General features: G+C 38.8%; 1 protein-coding gene across 4 annotated transcripts in view; it reads left to right on the top strand.

The window, feature by feature from the left end:
* The first annotated feature begins 3157 nt into the window (after positions 1 to 3157).
* Positions 3158 to 24644, top strand: part of NCOA3 (nuclear receptor coactivator 3) — a 206826-nt gene continuing 185339 nt past the window's right edge. The window contains exons 1-2 of one of the 4 annotated variants that reach the window (XM_043989114.1): positions 3176 to 3230; positions 9199 to 9324. The gene's annotated coding sequence lies outside the window, so the exon portion shown is untranslated. Of the gene's footprint in view, positions 3231 to 3571; positions 3629 to 9198; positions 9325 to 24644 lie in introns of those variants that run through there. The other 3 variants (XM_043989116.1, XM_043989113.1, XM_043989115.1) reach the window with 3 other exon arrangements.

The raw sequence follows: 24644 nt of genomic DNA, 5'->3' as shown, positions 1-24644 counted from the left end.
AAAGGATTATACTGGGAGAAGAAAGGGAAGGCAGAATGGGATGAATAACATCACATGAAGAGGCATAAAAGACCTATTACAATAGAGGGAAAGAAGGTAGATACCTTACTCTCATCTGATTTGCCTCAGAGAGGGAATAACATACACACTCAGTTGGGTATAGAATTTTCTTACCCCATAGGGAAGACGGAAAAGAGGAAAGAAAAGGGTGGTGGGGCTGATAGAAGGGAGGGTAGATTGGGGAAAGTGGTAGTCAGAAGCAAAACACTGGTGAGAAGGGACAGGGGGTAAGGAAAGAAAAAAGTATAAACAAAGGGAAAAATAGAATGCAGGGAAATACACAATTAGTAATCAAAACTGTGAATGGGATGAACTCTCTCATAAAATGGCAGATTTATGGAGAGGGGAAGAACTTATGACCAAAGATGAGATAGAGAACATTATGAAATACAAAATGGATCATTTTTATTACATTAAATTAAAAAGGTTTTGCACAAACAAAACCAATGCAAACAAGATTAGAAGGAAAGCAGAAAGATGGGAAGCAATTTTTATAGCCAGTTTTTCTGATAAGGTCTCTTTTCTCAAATATATCAAGATCAGTCAAATTTATAAGCATACAAGTCATTCTCCAATTGAGAAATGGTCAAAGGATATGAACAGGCAGTTTTTAGACGAAGAAATTAAAGTTACCTATCTATAGCCATATGAAAAAATGTTCTCAATCACTAGTGATTAGAGAAATGTAATTTTTTTTTTTAGTGAGGCAATTGGGGTTAAGTGACTTGCCCAGGGTCACACAGCTAGTAAGTGTGTGTTAAGTGTCTGAGGCCGGATTTGAACTCAGGTCCTCCTGAATCCAGGGCCGGTGTTCTATCCACTGCGCCACCTAGCTGCCCCGAGAAATGTAAATTAAAACTACTCTGAAGTGCCACCTCACATCTATCCAATTGGCTAATGTGACAAAAAAAGGAAAATGAGAAATGTTGGAAAATTGGAACACTAATGCACTGTTGGTGAAGTCGTGAACTGACCCAACCATTCTGGGTCAATTCTGGAGAACAATTTGGAACCATGTCCAAAAGGCTATAAAACTATACATACCCTTTGACCCAAAAATACCACTACTAGGTTTATATCCCAAAGAGATCATAAAAAAGGAAAAGGACCCACATGAACAAAAATATTTATAGCTGCTCTTTTTGTGGTGGCAAAGAATTGGAAATTGAGGGGATGCCCATCAACTGGGGAATGGCTAAACAAGTTCTAGCATATGAATGTAATGGAATACTATTGTGCTGTAAGAAATGATAAGCAGATGATCCAAGATGATTCCAAATAACTCATGATGGAAAATGTTCTTCATATCAAAAAAAAAAAAGATTATTGATTCTGAATGCATATTGAACCATACTGTTTCTACTTTTGTTATTGTTTTTTCTTTTTTGAGGTTTTCCCCTTTTGTTCTGATTCTTCTTTCACAACATGACTAATGTAGAAATATGTTTAATGTGATTGTACATATATAATCTATATCAGATTGCTTTCTGTCTTGGGGAGGGGGGAGGGAAGGGAAAGAGGGAGAAAAATTTGGAACTAAAATCTTATGAAAACAAATGTTGAAAACTATCCTTACATGTAACTGGAAAATAATAAAATACTATTAAGATTTAAAAAAAAAGAAATGTTAAGCAGATCAATTTCAGAAAAAACCCCAGGAACACTTAGATGAATTAATTCTGAGTGAAATGAGCAGAACCAAGAGAACATTGTACATAGTATTTACATTGTATGATGATCAACTGTGATAGACTTAGCTCTTCTCAGCAGTACAAGGATCCAAAACAATGCCAAAAGACTCATGATTGAAAATATTCTCCACATCCAGAAAAAGAACTATGGAGTCTGGATGCAGACTGAACCATACTATTTTCACTTTTGTTGTTGTTGTTGCTGCTTCTTTCCTTTTTTTTTTTTTTAACTTTTGTTCTGATTTTTCTCTTACAACATGACTAATGTAGAAACATATTTAACATGATTGTAATGAATAACCTATATCAGACTGTTTGCTGGCTTTGGGAGGGATGAAGGGAATCTGGAGGGAGGGGGAGAAAAATTTGGAACTCAAAATCTTACAAAAGTGAATGTTGACAGAGCACCAGGTTGCCTAAGTAGAGTTGAGCTGGTCCAGGCTGGAAATGGGTCAAAGCTAACAGGTTATCAGGTGTGTAGCCCTTGCACTTCCTATAGGAGAGATGGGTGGAGGAGAGGGGACTCACAGAACCTTAAAAAAATAAATGAATTGGATGTAACTTTTACACCAAAAGGTATCAATTTAAAAAATCATTTGCAAGAACTTGTGATGGATATAGCCTGGAGAAGAGAAAATTTAAGAGAAGACACTGAGTCTTTGATATTAAAGAGATAAGGTTTATTCCATTCTTTGGGCCAAATAAGACTTGCAGGCAAATTGCAAAGGCAGAGAGCTAACTTCACACACGATTTCCCAAACATTGATGTTTATTAGTACTATCGGATTCTCTGTGAACTCATGGACCATACTGTTCATGGGCTTTTCTTGGCAAGGAGCCTGGAGTGGTTTGCCATTTCCTTCTCCAGTAAGGCGAAGAGAGGTTAAGAGACTTGCTCAGGGTCACATAGCTAGTAAGGTCTGAGGCCGAATTTGAACTCAGGTCTTCTTGAGTCCAGGCCTAGCATCCTCTCCACTGATCAGTCTACTTGCCCCAAAGATTAGACCCAGCCCAAAGTGGAAAGGGCTGTTTCATTGGCTATGGGTCCTCCATAAGTGTTGTACTCTACTTACTGGGGATATTGTAGAAGGGATTCCTGATCAAGTACAGGTTGGCCTACCTAATCTATAATATCTTTTCGAGTCTTGAGATCTTATACATTTCAAAGGTCCCTCTTGATTCTTAATCCTATGATCCCATGATCCTTCCAGCTCTGACCTTCTCTGATCTCCAAGCCCCTCGCTGGGATGCCTCGGAAAAGGCAAGCTGGGGCTAAAAGGACCTTAAGTGTGGCTCCCTGGTCCCAGGGTCCTCTGGGATCTGTAGTGCGGGGCGGGGCCTGGGGACTACATCTCCCAGCGGTCCCCGCGCCGCGGCCAGAGCACCAGCTTCAGCCGCCTATTCCTCGGCGGTGCTGGCGGCGCTCGGGGGGCGAGTTTCCTATTTAAATCCAACCAGCGAGGAAGATGGCGGCGGGCGGTGAGTGGAGATAAAGGAGGAGGAGGAGGAGGAGGCGGCGACGGAAAACGGGGCGGGGGCGAAGGGTTGAGGGAGGAGGAGGAGGACAAGGAGGAGGAGGAGGAGGAGGAGGAGGGCGAGCCCCGCCGCTGGCGTCCCCGCGTCCCCGCGTCCTCGCCCCTCGGAGCGCCCCGAGCCTGGGCAGGGAGGGGGGGGGGTGTCTTGTGTGTTTGTGTGTGCGTGCGTGTGCGTGCGTGTGTGTGTGTGTGTGTGTGTGTGTGTGTGTGTGTGTGTGTGTGTGTGGTGGGGGGGGCGCGCCCGCGCTGCCGGGGCGGCTGAGGCGGGCGAACCTCGGCCGGGAGGAGGAACTGAGGCGCCGACGGGCGGACAGACGGACGCACGGACGGGCGGGAGCCGAGGTACAGGGCTGTCGCGGGCTGGGGGCGTCCGGGGGCGGCGCGAGGGGCTGCGGGGCGCGCGGGGGGCGCTCCTTCCCCTCGCCCCAAAGTTTATTTTGCTCCTGCCTTTCCCGGGCTTGGCCAGTTAGACAGCAGTAGTTCCCCCGAAGGGGAAAGGCGAGGAAAACCCCAACAGACCTGTTGGGGCTGCTGTCCCGTAACCTGCCCCCCCCCCCCCGAAAAAAAAAAGACCATTTTGTGTCCAAGTGGCCCTTACAACAATTTTCTGTCCGTCATATCATCACTAGAAAGGTGGGTCCCTGGCTAACAAGGAAAGAGAAAGAAGTGGCCAGACAAGTCCGAATTAAATTTGGGCTTTGGCCATAATTCTCCCTCTTCTCGGGCTCACAAAGGTTAAAAGTTTTGTTTTAATGATTAAACACAGTGGGGTTTCTTTCGTTTACCCATGTTCCTAAAATGTGGTCTTTCTAGTCGCTATTGCTAGTCCATTATAGAAGACATTGTACAGTGACGAAGTTGTTCAAGATGGGGGGGGGGGGGAAGAAAACTATTGAGTTTGTGATAGAATACCCATGAAGTTACCCAAGGATTCTTTCCTCAGTTAAACCCCCTCTCTCGCCTTCTCTCTTTCCCCTTTTCTTTGGGAAATTATTTTGCATTTTTGAACTGCACTTCAAACCAACCTGTTTTTCTGACTAACCTCGTACTGTAAGAAAATGGGAAGGCAAAATACCAGCTGTCTCACTGCATTGGTTTTAAATGGAGTTGAATGAGATGAGGGCAGTGGTAGTATTGAGTAAGATTCCCGAGTCTCTTTCATTAAGAGAAATAAATTCCCAGCTTAGAATATTACACCGAATACTTACTGCAGTGGTTTAAAGTGTTCATTGAAGCACTTCATTAGGTTAGAGAATTATTTTTAAAGAAATCGATTTTCAAGAAACCATCCGTGCAATGTATACAGACACATAACACATTTTGGTAAAAACCCTGTTTTTTGGACAGTTTTTTCGACACGTAAGTTTTTGGACAGTTTGTTGGTTTTGGAAATATTTAATCTGTTATTTCGAACTGCTCATTTAAAATCTTCCTATGCACATCCTGTTCAATGCGTAGGTAGAGCAGAAAAATAAAATGAGAGGGAGAAAAACATAATTAGGAATCTCGTATTTTGAATGATTTTTTAAAAAATTGGCAATAAGCTACAAAAGAGCTTCCGAATATTCCAGATGTCTTCAAATCTTTTAATCATTTTATGGAGAAATACAATTTGTGGGGCTTTAGGAGGGTGAAGACACCCTGCCAGTGCCCATTGTTTGTGTGTAAGATGAACCCTCTGTTGGTAACATGTAAAATGATATTGAACACTATACTCTCCCTGACACTGCCGGCTGCTTCAGGTCCTGCATTTAAATGAGCAGTAATCTAGGTTGCCATGATCCTAAGTGATCAAATATTTTGTATTATGTTGATGAGAGAAGTGACTTAATTGACTAATCATATAAAAATTAATACAACTTCCTACTTAACAGAGCACAAGATAGGAAGGAGGTGAAGACTGTAGAATACAGATAAGATTTCTGGGATAGATGTGTTAGGAAATACTTGTCTTAAGCATTCCTTAACCACAGTCTTTGAAAATACAGAATAGTTAAAGAAAAATATAATTTTGTATCTGTAGACTGTTGAGTTCTGATACAGAAACTTCCTTTTTGTGTATTTCAAATTCTGAAACTATTGTGTTATAAATCTGATACAGATTAGAAATATCATTTTCAACAAGTTTATCACAATGAAAAGAACTTGGAAGGGTATAAAACATACTTAAACAAAAATTACTTGATATCCATTCCCAGTAATTTGGAAATGAGTATATTAAAAATGGTTTTCCTGAGTTGTGTTTCTGTGTAGATGACAGTACTTAGTAAGGACTTAAATGTTTGCCTCTTTCTCCACCACTCCCAAGAAAACCCCCCAAATCCTATTTGCCCCCCCCCAAAAGACCCAAACCATAAGTAGATTTGAATTTAAATAAGGAATATGATGCTGATCGCTTTTTCTTAGGTGATGTTTTCATGCAAAAGTTACCTACTGAAAGGGTTATTTGCAAAGTCTCCCCTTGAATTAATAGGGTGTATACTTAATCAGAGAATTGAGATAGGCTTACCTGCAGGGTGATATGTCAAGAACTGTGTAGTATAAAGACAAGGGTTTAAAAATTCATCCACCTGTTTGTAGAATCTTTTCCCTTTGATTCATGACCATTACATTTTGGATAAATCTTTTATAGGATCTCCTCACTTGTTAATTTTCAGCCTGGGCAATAGGACAAGATAAAAACTCTAATTGTTGTGAAAATAATTCCAATACTGTTAGGACTGGATGATTTTAAACCTTGCCCAGAGCATTTAAAATCCTTTTGAAAACTGTTAGTTTGTTGCAAATTTAAACTAAATATAGTTTCCAATGGCTGTTTGTCTACATAGCAAAAACTACCACAATAGTTAGTTTGTTAATAAGCTGCCTGGGACTGGAAAAGCAAGAGTTGTTAAACAAGATTGAAGGTGCACAACAGACTCAATAGGCCTTAACATTAGGTCTACTGTTACCTGTTTTTAGTTTGAACTTACTTTTGTAGTGTACTGTCCAGTATTTCCTCTGTTTTCTGTGATGTTAAAAGGTCTAGTGTTTTGAGCAGAAAGGACTCAAGTATGAATGATTCTTTTTTTCCCTTTCTTTGTTAGAGTGCAATAGATGAAAGAAAAAGCTACAAGTAATAACCCTGATTGTCAGGGGAAGGGAAAGCTGTGTTCAAGTTTGGAGATTTGCTTATTTTCTATTTTATAAAATGGCTTTAAAAAATCATTGCATTTGATCTGCAAAAGCTAATTTATATTAGTTTTGCTTATCACTCTGAGAGTCAAGGAGCAGTCTTGTAATTGGGTATACTGTTGTTTATTGTAAATCTTTTCTATAGTTGTTACTGTGGCTCATTGCCTTTCTGGGAGTAATTGATGACTTTTTTATTTAACATAACTCTCTCCTAAAATTTCTTAAATTTTCGATAAATGGGATTCTTAATCTAACTTTAATTTCGACCCACTAACAAATGATAGAATTGACTTTAATTTATTCTCCCTTCTCTTCCTTCTGGTGGAGATGTTAAATGAGCAGTGAAAGGGCCAAAAGATTCCCAGCAGGAGTGGAGAGAACAGGCAGTGGCTAAGAGGCTGGCTTCTCCACAAACTAGATAATCTGATTCCAGATAATTGAGAGTTGTGACCCTATTTGATCTTTCTCAGCACTAACAGTTCCATAGCTATCTTCCTGCCTAGCCCAGTTTATGATGGGTCAGTAATAAAGGTTTGTTTTATTCTCAGGAGTGCCAACTTTGTAGCCTAGAGGCAAGAGAAGTAGTGTGGTGAGCTGGCTGGCAAGTAGGTTTTACCTAAAAAAACAAAAACAAGACCCTAAGCAAAACTTCTGATTGCTTCCACCAGTATGTATATAACTTTTCCTCTCACTTTGCACCTTGATGTTCCATATCACTCACTCCTTAAAAGAGCTTTCTCCGGGACGGCTAGGAGGCAAAGTGGATAAAGCACCGGCCCTGGATTCAGGAGTTCCTGAGTTCAAATCCGGCCTCATATGCTTGACACTTACTAGCTGTGTGACCTTGGGCAAGTCACTTAACCCCTATTGCCCCACCAAAAAAAAAAAAAGCTTTCTCCTCCTCCCTAAAATTAGAGAAGACACTAAATAGCTGTGCAATCTTAGGCTGGTCACAATTTTTCCAAGTCTCAACGTTCTTGTCTGTAAAGTGGTTAATGATATTTGCTTTATTTACCTCATTGAAGTTTTATTAGAAAGGTTGTAAAGGGATTAAACTAACATCTAAGATCTCTGAAGGTATTCACTAGTGTCTATGTTATGAAATACTTAATTTTCATTGCTTAGAGACTTTAGATGAGTATTTTGAAGCCCATGTCTTTGGAAATACTTTAGAAGATATTCCCAGAACTCCTAAAGTTAACTTTTGATTATCCATATTAATGGAGGTGAGGCAACATTAAGCTGGATAATACAAAACAGTGTATGATCTACTCTTCCCCTGGGAAGAGTACTACTGCTTAGTACTGGGTAGCAGTGCTGGAATGGTGGGTGGGTAGATGAAAATGCTCAGATTTGAGGATAATCCTCAATTAGTTTAAGTCTCAAATGAGTAATTGAAAACTGAGAATACAGGTTAAATCCTCATTATAACAGAGTTCAAGGAACTATCCAAATGATTTTGTTGTTTGACTTATTTTAATATTACTTGGCATTAGTAGGTTAATGGTTGAAATCTTTTTGTTACAAAATACTGAGATTTAAAAAATGTTATTTTAAATAGGTGTGAAATAGTTGAGTTGATTGTGAAATTTTACCTCTTCTATGTTAAAAAAAAAAGGAAAGAAAGAAAAGAAAAAAATTACATCTGTCTTTTAAATGGCCTGGACTCCTACTATGCAGGGCCAACAGTTCTTTGTTCTTACTGCTTATTTCTTTTCTGTTAGTGCCTTGTTTAGCCTGTTGTTTTAACCTTGTTGTCAGTAAGTTTATTAGCAAGTGTGATTTAAACTACCACCTTAAATGTATGAGGAACCATCCTAGAGACTTTGCATTTACTATTGGTTTCTCATTTTTGACCCATTTAGAGATCTTCCCCCCATCCCTCTCCTTTTGCCTTAGTTGTTTGTGAAAAGGCTTGTCTTAAAGCTAACATTTGTTTAAAAGTAATGAGAAACTATATAGTCCTTCATTTTCTATTGCAGCTTTGTATAGTTTGAGACTTTATCCCCTTAGATCTTAGTATAGTTATATGTAAAAATAGAACTAGTGGCAATTTGCATAGCTTGACTATGAAGGTATTTCACAAACTTCCTTCATTTCATCATGAGAAAAATACTATTTCCTTGCTTGGGTAGCTGTAGTTACACTTTCTTCTGGACTCCCTACTTTAGAATGAAGGCCTCCATCTTTAAGGTTGGCATTTTTAGTTTGCCTTGGCAATTGTGATTGGACACAGCATTTTGACAGGCTATTTTAGAAGTCATTCTTTTAAATAGATGTTCCATGAAGGAGGGAAAATCTGAAAGAGGGAATTTCAAAGCAGCCCAAGACTGTTTTGAAAGTTCTCAAGTCTTGAAGAATAATGGCTAAGCAGTAGGCAGGAAGCCTGCAGTTGTATTGTGGTATTGTTCCTTCATCTCATGCATTTGAGAACATTAGAACAAAGAGGGAGTGAAGTGAGGATGAAAAAAGAAATTTTAGCAAAAAAAAGAGAAAATAGTGAGCAAATATTTTAAAAACTCAACTGAAATAAAACTTAATTTTTGCTTTGAGGGTAGTGGAAGAAATTGTTTAATAAAGAATAGTTTATATTTCATACAGTTGACATTTTTGAATAATTAAAATGATCATTTGTGGAAAGAACGTAAGCTTTTATGCCCCACTATTTCAAGACAAATGATCATGTACAGTATATGTGTATGAATGTGATCAACTGGCTTCTTTTTCTTATCTTTTAGTACTATCAAAACTTCACCTATCCATCGTTTAGGAAAAAGTTTGGAATAACTTGTCAGCTTTGGACAAATTACTTTGCTCTGGTCTCTACTGGTTGAGTGAAGATCAGATTTTCTTCAGGGATGCAGGTAACCGAAGGTATAGTGAATTAGCTTGGGTTCTGGTTCTGGCTCTGTTTGTGATTTGGGGTGTGGCTTTAGGCAGATCACTTCTCAGGACCTCATGTTTCCCATTTGTAAAATATGAGGCTTTTAAGGCTCTTCTAATTCAAAAATAGTTTGTACTAAGAGGACCAGTGTGTATGGTGTCTTTTGTTGTAGTCCTATTAACCAAATACTAAGTGAGCTAAGCTTTTTACACTAGACAATGGGGTGATGCTATGTGCTGGTTCCCATGCTGATTCAGCATAAAAAGTTTGGTGACAAGTTAGTCTGTGAATTAACTCTTTTTTTTTTTTTTTTTTTTTTCTTTTTTTTTTTTTTTTGAGATATTTTATTTTTTCCGTTACATGTAAAGATAGTTCTCAACTTTTGTTTATACATGCTTTACAATTTCAGATTTTTCTCCCTCCCTCCCTCCCCTCCCTCCCCCCCTCCCCTAGACAGCAGGTAATCTGATATAGGTTATATCTATATATATCTATACATATACATATAGATATATATATACACACACATATATATACACATAATAACATTAATCCTATTTCTGCATTAATCCTGTTACAAGAGAAAGAATCAGAGCAGTGATGCAAAACCTCAAAATAGAAAAAAAAAAACAACAGCACCCAAAACAAAAGAAATAATATGGTTCAATCAGCATCTATACTCCACAGTTCTTTCTTTCTTTTTTTTTCTTGGATTTGGAGATCCTCCTCCATCATGAGTTCCCTGGAACTCTTCTGTACCATTGCACTGGTGAGAAGAATATAGTCCATCACAGTAGGTCAACACTCAATGTTGATGATACTGTGTACAATGTTCTTCTGGTTCTGCTCATCTCACTCATCATCAGCTCACGTAAGACCCTCCAGGTTTCTCTGAACTCTTCCTGCTCATCATTTCTTACAGCACAATAGTATTGTGAATTAACTCTTAAAAGTACTGGTTGTAATTGACTTTTACATACCTAGTATGTTTATGTTGTCTTGTTTTTGATCCAAGAAAAACGAGAGCAATATATCCTTTAAAAACTAATAGTAAATTTGTTGTCAGAATTTGTTGTTAGAATTATTCCCATTTATTGTATGGAAGAACAATACAATTTATAGATTGCATTTTAAGAATTTTATTTGAAAGTTGTTCACAAAAATCAGAAACATTTTTTTAATAGAAAACCATATTTAAGTCCTTCACTTTTTCTGTCTCTCATTAGGTGTGCAGGATATGAGAGAGGTAGTATGCCTTCCTTTTGTTTTAGGGCTAAACCTTAACCTTAATCTAACCCCATGCAGTCCCAGAGTTGAATGTTTGAGCAAGTGTGTCTGGGTGGGTTTGGGGAAATGGGTAGTCATTAAGGGGAAAAGCAACTCAGACACATGTCCTTTCCATTGGGGATGTGGGGTAGCTCAGGTGTGTTATCTTCATATGATATTGTGTGCTAGGAAGTTAGTTTTATTAATAATTTTACTAGGAATTAGGGCCTATTGGATGACAAGGAATATAAGGAGAATTCAGCTAGGTAAATGGCTGATCTCTATGTACTTTATCACCATCCTCACACACTTGGTACATGACAGTTTCATTTGGGTCAAGATACAGGATCAGAATCAGGTCTGGTTTCATCATTTTTCCTTCTTTTCAAAAGCAGTCCCCTTGGTTGAGTACCCTAGTCTTGTTCTTGGGATCGTATTTGACTTTTTCTTCTACTACCAAATTCATTTAGTTGCCATTCAGAAAGTTTATTAAATACCTCTTTTGGGTGTCATTGTCAGCTAACCGTAAGGGCTGCTATCTGTAAGGTACTATGCTGGGCACTGCAATACATAACGTAAAAAATTCCTTGTGCCTGCCCACAAAGTGCTTATATTTTACTGGGAAAATACATTTAAATAACTACAGTGTAATTTGAGGAAAGAGAGCACTTTGACCTAGGGAATCAGAAAGTCTTGTGTTAGCAGGTGAGATAACATTATAAAGGCGTATATTAGTGCCACATGAGTAATATACATTTTTTTTTTTTACTGAATGATACAGACAGGTAAGTCCTATAGGTGGTTAGAGGAAAAATAGGGTTGTCTGTCAGTCAGTAATCATTTATTAACATTAGCTATGAGCCACATACTGTGCTAAATGTTGGAGAGGCACAAAAAGAGTCTATGATCTCTGAAGGAACTCACAGGATGGGAGAAACAAGATGAAAACATATATGTACAAACAAGCTATGTACAGGATAAATTGGAAATAGTTGACTTAGGGAAGGAAGTAGCATTAAGGGGAAATCCAGAAAGATTTCTTGTAGAATGTGGGATGTTAGCTAGGACTTAGAGGAATGCAGGGAAGCCAAGAGGTGGTGAGGAGGGAAAGTATTCCAGGCATGGAGGATTGATAGGGAAAATGGCTGGAGACTTGAGATGGAAGGTCTAGTTAGAGCAACAGCTAGGAGTGGAGTGGGATAGGGAGGGAGGGACGTATAAGGAGTAAAAAGACTACGAAGGTGGAAAGGGGCCAGTTTATGGCCAGACAGAGGATTTTATGTGTGGCTGCAAGTGATAGTCTTTGGAGTTTGAGTAGGGAGGGTGATATGGTTAGACCTGCATTTTAGGAAGATTAATTAGACAGCTGACTGAAGAATGAAATGGAGTGGGGAGAGACGTGAGGCAGGAAGACCAATTAGCAGGCTCTTGCAGTAGTCTAAGTCTGAGGTGATAAGGACCTGTCCTGTGGTGGTGACAGCAAAAGAGGATAGAAGGGGGGTGTCTACAAGAGACATGATGATGGGATGATGGTAGAATGGACAGCCGCTGGCAGTAGATTGAATATGGGAGCAGAGGAAGAATGAGGGAGTTAGGAGTTAAGGATGACACCTTGGTTGTGAGCCTGTGTGACTGGGGAGGATGGTAGTACCCTCAGCTGTGACAGGGAAATTTACAAGTGGGGAGTGTTTTTTGGCGAAAGATAATCAGTTGTTTTGGACATGTCACATTTAACATGTCTGTGTATGGGACATTCATTTTGAGTGTCCACAAGGCAGTCTAAGATATGAGTCTGGAGGTTAGGAGAGTGGTTAGGGTTAATTGAGAATTGAAGGAAGCCTGGGTGGGGATGGAAGCATTCTAGGCATGGAGATCTGTGAAAAGACATGGACAGAGAGAGAAGGAGGAATCTGAAGTAGGCCAGTGTGTCTGGATCATAGAATGCATGGAATGGAGTAAAGGATAAGAAGATTGGAAAGGTAGGATGAGCCCAGGTAATGAAGAGGTGTGAGGGGCTTTTTTTGTTTTTTTGTTTGTTTGTTTGTTTTTTGGGTGGGGCAGTGAGGCTTAAGTGACTTGCCTAGGGTCACACAGCTAATAAGCATCAAGTGGGGCAGCTAGGTGGCACAGTGGATAAAGCAATGGCCCGGGATTCAGAAGGGCCTGAGTTCAAATCCAGCCTCAGACACTTGACACTTACTAGCTGTGTGACTGACCCTGGGCAAGTTACTTAACCCCAATTGCCTCACCAAAAACAAAAAAACAACAACAAAAAAGGAAGTGTCAAGTGTCTGACGCTGGATTTGAACTCAGGTCCTCCTGAATCCAAGGCTGGTGCTTTATCCACTGTGCCACCTAGCTGCCCCCTTAATGAAGAGTTTTAAATATCAAACAGGAATTTATATTTGATCCTGGAGATAAAAGGGAACCATTGGAGTTTGGGGTTGGAGGTTGACTCTGCTGTGCTTTAGGAAAATCACTGAAAGTTGAGTTCTGGGTAGATTGATGTGGGGAGAGAACTGAGGCAGGAAGACTGAGGCTATTGTAATAATTAAAGTGAGAGGTGATGAGGACCTGAACTAGTGTGGTTGGTAGTTAAATGAGTAGAGAGAAAGGGGTGTGATGGAGAGATACTGTAAAGCTATAAATGTTGAGATTTGGCAGCTGATTTGATATGTGAGATGAGGGGCACTGAGGAGTCTAGGTTCTGAGATTGCCAGCCTGAGGCATTGGAAGGATGGTGGTGCCTGTGAGAGAAATAAAGAAGTTTGGAAGCATGTGTTTTTAGAGAGAAAGATAACGAGTTCAAATTTTAGATGTGTGTTTGAGATGTATCAGGGTTATACAGTTTGAAATGTCCATAGGCAATTGGTGATGTGAAAATGGAGTTCAAGGGAGAGACTGGGGCAGAATATATAGAGATGGGAATCATCTGCATAGAGATGATAGTTAAACCCTTGGGACCTGATGAGTTCAGTTACTTGAGAGAGTATAAAGGGAGAAGACCCAGTATAGAACCTTGTGTAAGGCCTAAAATTCTAGCTGTGATGTCTAAAATCTAATGAGTGATCACCTTAAATTAGAAAACGTATAGCACCAATCTTTGGGCATTAAGTATTTATTAAAGTGTATTAGGGTTGGGGGGCAGCTAGGTGGTGCAGTGGATAAAGCACCGCCCCGGTATTCAGGAGTACCTGAGTTCAAATCCGGCCTCAGACACTTGACACTTACTAGCTGTGTGACCCTGGGCAAGTCACTTAACCCCCATTGCCCCGCAAAAACAAAAACAAACAAAAAATAAAGTATTATTCGGGGTTAGCAAAGAGAAACATGTGGATAAAGTATGAGATTTTGCCTGCTTTCCCTATCCTGCCTGTCTCTAATGCCAAGCCCCTGTCTGGCCACAAAAAGGCTTTGCTCCTCCCCGAAGCCTCCTGTGAAACAGGAAACAGGGCAATACACACACACACACACACACACACACACACACACACACACACACACCTCCAAGCTAATTGGTTGGTAGCGCTGATTGACAGGACCCATGGGGTGGCAAATGTCACTTCCGGACGCTAAAGTCACATGGTTTCTTTTCAGGCCAGAGCTCACAGTGTCCCTCCCAGCAGGGGTGTCATTCCAATTCTCATACTTGGAAGCATCCACAGTATTGGAATATGATATCTATGATGAGCTAGGAGATTGAGTAGTCATCATAGAGGAGACACATACTAGGAGAGAGTGCAGATAGGTGGCACAGTTAGTTGATAGAATGCAGGACCTGGAGTTAGGAAGACTCCTCTTTTTGAGTTCAAATATCTCAGACAGTAGCTGTGTGGTCCTGAGCAAGTCACTTAACCCCAGATGTCCTCTGCCCAAAAAGATGATAGCAAGTGAATGATCAAGGTTATAGATTTAGAGAAAGTTGTGCAGGGGCATGAAGTGCCTCTCTACTACTCCTTTCCTTTCCCTATCCCCTCCTTCAGAATGCCAAATGTCTTCAAGGGCCTCATTACCTGTCAGATCCCCTTATGCCATGTTTACTTCTGGTTTTTCCCAGCAGCACTTCATTTATTGAACCCCCATCCCACCCCCAGGGCTAGATAGAGCTCCATGTCCATGACCTCTTACAACTGTAACGATTGGAATGACACCACCTGCTGGAGACTTACTGTAGAAGAGTTCCGTCCATGAAACGAAGGTCTTTGAGGGCAAGACCAGGAGTCTTTTCTTTGGCGTCAGGAAGTGATGCAGACTAGTGGGAGGAGGAAGGAAGAGACTGGCGCTCACTCTGAGGCTCTTTCCTGAGGACTCTGGTGGAGAGCGGAGCTAGAAATGTGCTCTCCCTTTAATAGATAGGGATCTAGACCTTTCTCTCTCTCTTTACCAAATTCTTATTCTCCTTAATAAACGCTTAAAAGTCTAACTCTTGCTAAAGCTTATAATTTATTGGCGACCACTCATTAAATATTTTAGACAGTTTAGCTAGAATTTTAGCCCTTAACACCTCCAAACCAAAATTTAGGATTATAGAACTCTGACTTAGAGAAAACACTTTAGTGGTCAAGTCTAGCTCCTTATATTCAAGAATCCCTACAGTAGTATCCAGTAGCCCTATCAAATGGTCATTTGTTTCATCTTGGAGACCTCCAATATCTGGGAACTGACAGTCTCCCAAGGGATGGAACCAGTAGATGGAGGTTGAAGATGTGAGGGGCTGAGGGAGTGGTTGAGGATGCAATCTGCTGGACAGGATAGGAGAGGATGGGACGAAGGGCACATCTAGAGGGGTTGGCTTTAGCCTGGAGAAAGGCCATCTCTTGTCAGACTAAAGGAAAGGAGAAGAGAAGGGAAAAGGAGCTTTTAGATGAAGAGAAAGGGAGAAGAGGGAGCTCGTGTTGGATGGCTCCATTTTTCTTAATAAAGAGACCACGTTGTCATCTGCCAGAGGCTGGGAAGAAGATGGTTTTGGGAGCTACAGGAGGGAAGAGAGGCTATCAAATATTTCCTGAGGGCTATGAGATACCAGAATCGATTAGGGGAGGAATAAAAGGACTGCCGCAGTAAGTGCCCAGTTGAGATTGCATAACACATGTGTGTAATGTACCCAGTCAGCAAGGTTGAGAGACTTCATCCAGCTTTGTTTAGGAAAGAGGTGTTTTCTGTTTTTCTCCAGTACTTTACTTGATTTTACTTAGAGTTCAAGTTTTTAAATGATCTTTTTTTTGTTTACATTGCTGTAGTCCTTATGCAAATTCTCCTGTTTCGGCTTATTTTGCTTTGTATCAGTTTATACACATTTTCTTTGCTGTTTATACACATTTTTCATTTTTTGCTGCTTAGCATCATATTAATATATCTTAATTTTTTTTCAGCATTCCACAATCAATGGCTGTTTACTTTGAATTCTTTGCTTCCACAAATAATGCTGCCATGATTATTTTGTTATATACCAGATTTTGTTTTTCCTGTTTTTGAATTCTTTGGGGTACATGTCTAGATTTAGAACTGTTGGGTCAGAGTATATGGGCAGTTAACCTTTCTTATGTGATTCCAAATTGAAATCCAGAACAGCTAGTCTATTTCACAGCTCTATTAGCTGTGAAGCATTTATATTTTGAGATAATGTAAGTAGATTCTTTTTGCTGTCTATTGAATTTGGAGTGTAATTTTAAAGGAAGTATTAAGACAACAAAAAAAAAATTCTCTTAAAGATTTTAGAGCCTGGAAATGGTTTGTATTTTGGCATTGATACTCCCCTCTTCACCAGCCCCCAACCCTCTGTGTATAGATCACTGATTTTCACCTATTTAGGCTTGTTTAAAGTCTTTGTTTTTTAATTAAAATTCATGGTCTGGAATTTCCCTTCTTTTTATCCCTTTAATAAAAAGGGATCAATAAGCCCTTATCTAGTTTCTCATGTATTCATATAAATGAAGAGCAAAAATTAACCAATATCATTTGTTTGGTCTTATCTTAATGAAAAGCATATAGAATGTGATTCACCATCTAGCATATTAAATCTTATGTGAAGCATACATAAGTATCTTCTCTTGACTTCAGACTGAATAACCATAGCATTATAATTCACCTTCATTATTATAGAATTTACTTTTTCATCACAATATTATATTGAAAAATCTCCCTTTTTGTTTTTTTCCTTGTAGCTATTATACTAATGTGTGCATTTTGAATGGCTACACTGTAACATAAAGAGAAACTGAGATCCATTATGCAATATAGTCTTCATATTTGGAACCTAAATTAAATGATTAGATTCTCAAATAGTCTAAATACTTCTCTGGCTACTTTCTTTGCTTACTTAAAACCAAATATCTCCAAATAAACCAAGAAATAAGTCTCAAACTCGAGTCTGACTTCTCATTCTTGATTATGGGTGTTCTTTTATTTATTTGTTGCTTTAATGCTTGTTTTTATTATGCCAGAATCACAAAACTTGTTGCAGCTTACATTTTTAAAGATTTAGTTAAACACACACACACACACACACACACACACACACACACACACACACAGTGGAAATTTCCAGGCTTAAAAAAAAATGGTCCTGTTCTAATAACGGCTTTGCAGGAAGAAAGAAATATGAAAAAGAACCGCAGACGTTCTGGATGTCAGCCTGTGAAATTTTCCACTATTTCCTTTAATAACATGCAGGCATGCTTATGCTGCTGTTATTTCGGTCAAGCAGTCGCACTCTTGAGTGGAATTTGAGGCTATTCTATCAGTGGTAAAATGACATCTGGCCAGCTTTTTAGCAAGCTGTATATACATTCATGTTTCCTAATGCATAATTTGCTCTTGGGGCCATGTGGCCACATATATGATAGTGAAATTGCAAAATTATTAAAAATATGTAATTTTAAACATGGTTGTTGAAATATCGATATTTTAGTAGTTATTTCTGCAACAATCCTGTTATGTAGCAGAGACAAAAATATTATTTAACTTAGTAGTATAATTCACCTATAGTTGGGGAAAATCACTGGACATTCTATATGTGGGAAACTTCATGCTCAGAATTTGTGACTTGCTGAAGGATACAATTCCAACACATGACATAGCTAAGAGGGGATTATTGGGATGATCAAATTGGTTAATACATATAAAGTACAACAGTCACTTTTTATTGGGGGGGGTTCTTTGCATTTACATCATTGTAATTGTATATATGAGGGTAGCTAGGTGGCACAGTAGATAAAATGCCAGGCTTGAAGTCAGGAAGATATCTTTCTGAGTTTGAATCCGACCTTAGACATCAGCTGTATGATGCTGGGCAAGTCACATAACCCTGTTTCCTCAGTTTTCTCACCTGTAAAATGATCTGGAAAAGAAAATGGCAAACCACTCCAGTATCTTTGCTAAGAAAATCCCAAAATGAGGTCAGGAAGACTGAAAAATGACTTACAACATATGCATATTGTTTTCTTGGTTCTATTTATTCACTTTGATTCAATTCACGAACCTTTTTTAAAATAAAGTTTTATGGATATATTTTTATTTATTTAAAAATTATATTTTATCATCTTCAGTCAGCAAAGATCTGCCTTCTCACTCTTCCACTCCTAACCCTCAATTGAGAACTAAAGAAAAACAAATTTTATCATAAACATTTTTGATCATTGATATCTTTTTACATATTATCAAAAATTTTCCCATTATATCTCCCCCTCCCAGAGAGCCATCCTATATAACAAATACTATTTTTAAAGAAATCAACAAAACGGAAAAAAAAGTCTGAAAACTCATACAACATGCCATTTCTTCAAACGAGTAAGCTGGTGTTTTTTTACATGTACCTTTTTTTGGAGCATTGCTTATTCTTTGTAACTTTACAGCATTCTCTTTTAAATGTTTTGTGATTGTTCTTCCTGGCTACACTGTAGTCAATGTGTACATTCCCCCTTCCCCCTCTACCCTGCCTCCCTACTTTACTTTGCATCAGATAGTGTCTTTCCATGCTTCTCTATGTTCTTCATATTTCTTATTCCATTCCATTCACATGCCACAGTTTGTTTAGTTATTATCCAATCAATGAGCACTTACCATACTTTGTTTTCAATTATTTTCTGTCATAAAAATTGCTGGTATAAATGTTTTGGTCTATATGGGAACTTTCATCTTATCTGTGACTTCCTTGGAGTTAGAAGTGGAATTTATAGGTTTAAAGAATATTCATTTTTGTCCTTCCTATTATTCTAAATTGCTTTTCAGAACAGTTGGACTGTTTTATAGCTTTACCAAAAAGTTACTAGTGAGCCTATATCTTCCTTCATTTACTAATTTTTTTGCCAGCCTTTCCAATTTTGAGTGTGAGGTAAAAACCTCAGGGTTGTTTTTACATTTTCTCTTATTAGTGATTTGGAGGATTCTTTAATATGGTTGTTAATAGTTTGCAATTCTTTTTTTTAATAACTTCATATCTTTTGGTCACTTGTGGTTTTTTTTTTAATATCTGTTAGTTGTTTGTATATATCTTGGATACTTAATTCTCTTATTTTTCCTTATCTGAGAAATTTGATAAAAGTTTTTTTTCCTAATCTGCTTCCCTGCGTATCCTAGATACATTATATACATTTGTGCAGAAGCTTTTCAGTTTCATGTAATCAAAGTTATGTGTTTTAGCTTTTGTAATATATTTATATCCATTGTTTTGTTAAGAAAACATCAACCTATTCCTGCGATGAAAAGTATATTATTGCTTTTCTTCTAATTTTTTAATGACATGATCCTTACTGGTAAGGTCATGTATTCATTTTGAATTTATAGTGAAATATGTTGTTAGATGTTGGTCTAAGCTTAATTTTTGCTAGATTGTTTTCTGTTTCTTTTTTCCTTTTGCAGGGTAATGAGGGTTAAGTGACCTGCCCAGGGTCACACAGCTAGTAAGTGTCAAGTGTCTGGAGTGGGATTTGAACTCAGGTATTCCTGAATCCAGGGTCGGTGCTTTATTCTCTGTGGCACCTAGCTGCTCCCTGTTTTCTGTTTTTGCTGGCAATTTTTATGAAATGAAGAGTTCTTTACTAATTTATGTTTTCTGGTTTATTGAATACTAGGTTATTGAGTTACATTGTTTCTGGTTCTCCCTATCTGGTCAGTTCCACTGATCTACTTCTCTATTTTTCCACCAATAACATTGTTTTGATGACTGCTGCTTTAATAATACAATCTGAGGTCTGGAAATGTTATTCTCCCTCTATCCCTACCTTTTTCCATTATATTGACATGACTCAGCCATGAACATTGACTATTCCTCTGGCTATTTGTTATCCCTTATTTCTTTAAGAAGCACTTTGTAATTGAATCTATGCAAGAATTTTGTGTGCTTTGGTAGATCGATTCTTATATATTTTATGCATTTTGTAGTTATTTTGAATGAGATTCCCCTTTCTATTATTGCTTCTTGGATTTTATTATGAAGAAACACTTTTCAATTTTGTGGGTTGCAACTTAGAAGTTACTGTCTCAGTATCTTTTGTTTATTCCCCAGGATTTCCTAACTAAACCTCCATTCCATAAGCAAGTTGGAATAGTTTTATCCCCTTTACCTATCTCTGATTATCATGGTTTCAACTATCATCTCTGTAGATGCTGCTTAGATTTATTTGTCCAGTCCTAACCTCTCTGCTGACCTGTCAAAAGGCAATTCAAAATGTATATTCTATAGACATATTAAACACAACATATCTAAAACTGAATTCATCTTTTCCCCAACCCTCCCCTCCTCTTAACTTTCCTATTATTCTTCTGGAGCATACCATCATCCTTCCAGTCACTAAGGGGTCATTTGCAACTCTTTACTCTCCATTTCCAATCAGTTGCCAAGTCTTGTCATTACTACCTTCACATCTCTGCTCTGACACTGATATTACCCTGGTGCAGGCCCTTATCACCTCATTCCTGGTCTCTTGCAATTGCTTGTTGGTTGTTCTCCCTGCTTCAAGCCTCTCCTCACTCCAGTCTGTCCTCCACTCAGCTATCAGATTGATCTTTCTCAAGCACGAGGTTGATCATGTTACCCTCCTATTCAGTCAAACCAAAGGCTTCCTATTATTCCTGAATTAAATATAAAATCTTCTGTTTGGCTTTTAAAGCCCTCTGTAACCTGGCCCCTTCTTACCTTTTTAGTTTTCTTTCTCCTTTTAACCTAACTCATGTACTCTGTGATCCAGAAATACTGGCCTCCTTGCTTTTCCTTGAACTAGACACCCCCATCTATCAACTGGGCATTTTCTTTCTTTCTTCTTATAAATTAAATTAAAAAAAAAAAAAGCAAAAACCTGCCCTCTCCTCCTCATTCCATCTCTTCTCAATTGAGAATGAAAGCAAAACAAATCCTTGATTCAAACATGTATAGTAAGTCAATAAGCATTTTTTAAAAGTTATACATGAATAGTCATGTGAAACATTTCCACATTAGTCAGGTTGTGAAAGAAAACAGACAAAAACAAAACTTCAGATAAAGCAACTAACAAAAAAATGCTTCAATCTGTATTCGGATACCATCAGTTCTTTCTCTGTAGATGGATTACATTTTTCATTAGTCTTTCAGAGTTGTCTTGGATCATTGCATTACTGAAAGTAACCAAGTCATTCACAGCAGATCATCTTACAATATTGCTGTTATTTTGTATATGGTACATTCCACTCTGCATCCACTCATGTAGGTCTTTCCAGGTTTTTCTTTTTTTTTTTTTTTCCCGTGGGGCAATGGGGGTTAAGTGACTTGTTCAGGGTCACACAGCTAGTAAGTGTCAAGTGTCTGAGTCCAGATTTGAACTCAGTTCCTCCTAAATGCAGGGCTGGTGCTTTATCCACTGTGGCACCTAGCTGCTCCCAGGTTTTTCTGATAGCATCTTGCTCATCATTTCTTTTTTTTTATAATAAGCTACATTTATATAGTACTTTAAAGAGAGATTTTCTTACAAAAAACCCAAGTTGATTATTGTAATAACAGTAATAGATAATATTTATATAGTACCTTAAACCTGACAAAGAATTTTCTTCACAATATTCTGGCAAAATACCATATGTTTTATCATCATCATCAATCAATCAATCCTCATCTTTATCCAATCCTTATTAATCCATCAATCATTCAATCATCATCATCATCTTATATTGCTCTTGCCTGTTTCAAAATTTTTTTTCACAATTACTATTGCTAACTGTGTTTCCCTCCATCCTATTCCCTTCCCATGATATTTACAGTATTTTCTATCTTCTTTTAACCTTTTCCTCCTCAAAAGTGTTTTGCTTCTGACTGTTCCCCTCCCCCAATATGCCCTCCCTTCTTTCCCCCCTCCCCCCTCCTACTTTTCCTGCAGGGTTAGATAGATTACCCAATTGAGTGTGTATGTTTTTCCCTCTTTGAGCCAATTTTGATGAGAGTAAGGCTCACTCACTCCCCTGCACCTCCCCCATCTTCCCCTCCACTCCATAAGCTTTTTCTTGCTTCTTTTATGTGAGATACTTTACCCCATTCCACCTCTCTCTTTCCCTTTCTCCCAGTGCATTCCTCTCTCACCTCTTAATTTAATTTTTTTTAGATATCATTCCTTCATATTCAATTTACACCTGTGCCCTATGTCTAAATATACACCATCCATCTTCCCTAATAACGAGAAAGTTCTTATGAGTTATAAGTATCATCTTCTTATGTAGTAATGTAAACAGTTTAATTCCTTGTGATTTCCTTTTCCTGTTTCCTTTTTTATGCTTCTCTAAGGTCTTGTATTTGAAAGTCAAATTTTCTATTCAGCTCAGGTCTTTTCATCATGAATGTCTGAAAGTCCTCTCTTTCATTGAATTCCCATTTTTTTCCCCTGAAAGATTACACAGTTTTGCTGGGTAGGTGATTCTTGGTTGTAATCCCATTTTTTTTGCCTTTTGGAATATCATATTCCAAGCCCTCCAATCCTTTAATGTAGAATCTTCTAGACTTTGTGTTATCCTGACTGTGGTTCCACCATAGTTGAATTTTTTCTTTCTGGCTGCTTGTAATATTTTCTCCTTGACCTGGGAGTTCTGGAATTTGACTATAATATTCCTGAAGGTTTTCATTTTGGGATCTCTTTCAGGAAGTGATTGGTGGATTCTTTCAATTTCTATTTTATCTTCTGCTTCTAGAATATGAGGGCAGTTTTGCCTGACAGTCTCTTGGAAGATGATGTCTAAGCTCTTTTTTTTTTTTTTAATCATGGCTTTCAGGTAGTTCAGTAATTTTCAAATTATCTCTCCTGGATCTATTTTCCGGGTCAGCTGTTTTTCCAAGGAGATATTTCACATTGCCCTCTATTTTTTCATTCTTTTGGTTTTGCTTTATGGTGTCTTGATTTCTCATAAAGTCATTAGCTTCCATTTGCTCAATCCTAGTTCTTAAGCAATTATTTTCTTCAGAGAGTTTTTGTATCTCCTTTTCCATTTGGCTTTTCAAGCTGCTGACTTTTTTTTTTCATGACTTAATTGTATAACTCTCATTTCTCTTTCCTTTTTTTCCCTCTACCTCTCTTACCTTATCTTCTTGGAAACTTTGGATGCAGGAGCTTTAACATTTTTATTATCTTCTTCTGAGGGTGTATTCTGGTCTACCTTGCCCCCAGAGAAGTTTTCAATGGTCTGCTGTTTTCACTTATTACTCATCTTGACTGCCTATTTCTTGGCTTTTAACTGCTTCTTTTTTTTTTTTTTTGAGGCAATTGGGGTTAAGTGACTTGCCCAGGGTCACACAGCTAGTAAGTGTTAAGTGTCTGAGGTCAGATTTGAACTCAGGTACTCCTGACTCCAGGGATGGTGCTCTATCCACTGAGCCACCTAGCTGCCCCTTTTAACTGCTTCTTAAAGTGTACTGCTGCTTCTAGGACACACTGTTCTGAGCTACAGCTTGGCCCAGAGGGTGGTTGGGCTTTTTCTCAGCCTGCCTAACCTGTAAGTAACCATGGCCCGCTTTCTCTTTGACCCAGAAGCAGATGTCTGATTGAAATCTGATTCTCTATGGTCAGAAGCTTGGAGTGCCTGTGCCTCTCCCCTACTGGGTGGCTGCCACTCAAATTTGCCTGCTGGTTCAGGACTTGGTTGCCCTGCCCCAGTTCTAGCAGAGACCGAAGCTATTCCCCCTGACCGCCAAACCCCCTCAGTGGTCCATAAGCCAAGCTTCAGAAGAAGCCGTTGAAGATTCTGAGGCTCTGGAGGGGCAGCCTGCCTGGGGCTGGTTCTGCACTGTGCTCCTTTCTCAGCCCGAACAGCAGGTGATCCCAGTTGCCTAATTAAGCCCTCTTTGGCTGGAAAGTAGTCTCACTCTGTTATTTTGTGGGTTATGCTGCTCCAGGAGTTGTCCTATGGCATTATTTTTGGAGTGTGTAGATGTGTTTGTTGGGAGTGGGAAGGGTTACAGCCTTTCCTCTGCCATCTTGGCTCTGCCCCCTCCAAAAAAAGCTCCTATCTTATCTGCAAAGTCATCTTTGAGCACTTCCATGGCCTGAGACCAATTCAGATTTTTCTTGGAAGCTTTGGATGTAGGAGCTTTGACTTTGTTATCTTCCTCTGAGGGTGTATTTTGATCTTCCTTGTCACCAAAGAAACTTTCTAGTGTCTGTATTTTTTTCTGTCTGCTCATTTTGCCAGCCTATTTCTTAACTTTTAACTCCTTCTTAAAGTGGGGCACTCCTTCTAGGACACTTTGTTCCAAGAGTCAGGGGGTCCCAGGTGATACAATTTAAAGAGAGGCATGTTCTACACTCCCCTGGCCTGTGCTCTGTTTTGTAAGTAACCACAGGCCTGCTTGTACTTTAACCTGGAAACAGAATTCTGTTTCACTATGGTTGCAAGCTCTGGTGTGCCTGTGCCCCTCTCCCACCTGGGCCGCCACTTAAGATTGTTTCTTGGTTCTGAGCGTGGGCAATACAACTGAGTTCCACCTCAGTGCCAGCAGACCCTTGAAGTCTCTACCCAGCCAACCAGTCAACCACCTTACCAGTCTGTAAGCTGAGTTCCAGAAGTAGCTGCTGCCTCAGCTGATTC

This window comes from Dromiciops gliroides, chromosome 2, assembly GCF_019393635.1.
Source record: "Dromiciops gliroides isolate mDroGli1 chromosome 2, mDroGli1.pri, whole genome shotgun sequence".
NCBI lineage: Eukaryota > Metazoa > Chordata > Mammalia > Microbiotheria > Microbiotheriidae > Dromiciops > Dromiciops gliroides.
Note: the sequence above shows the minus strand (reverse complement) of the source record. Positions and strands in the feature narration are given on the sequence as shown.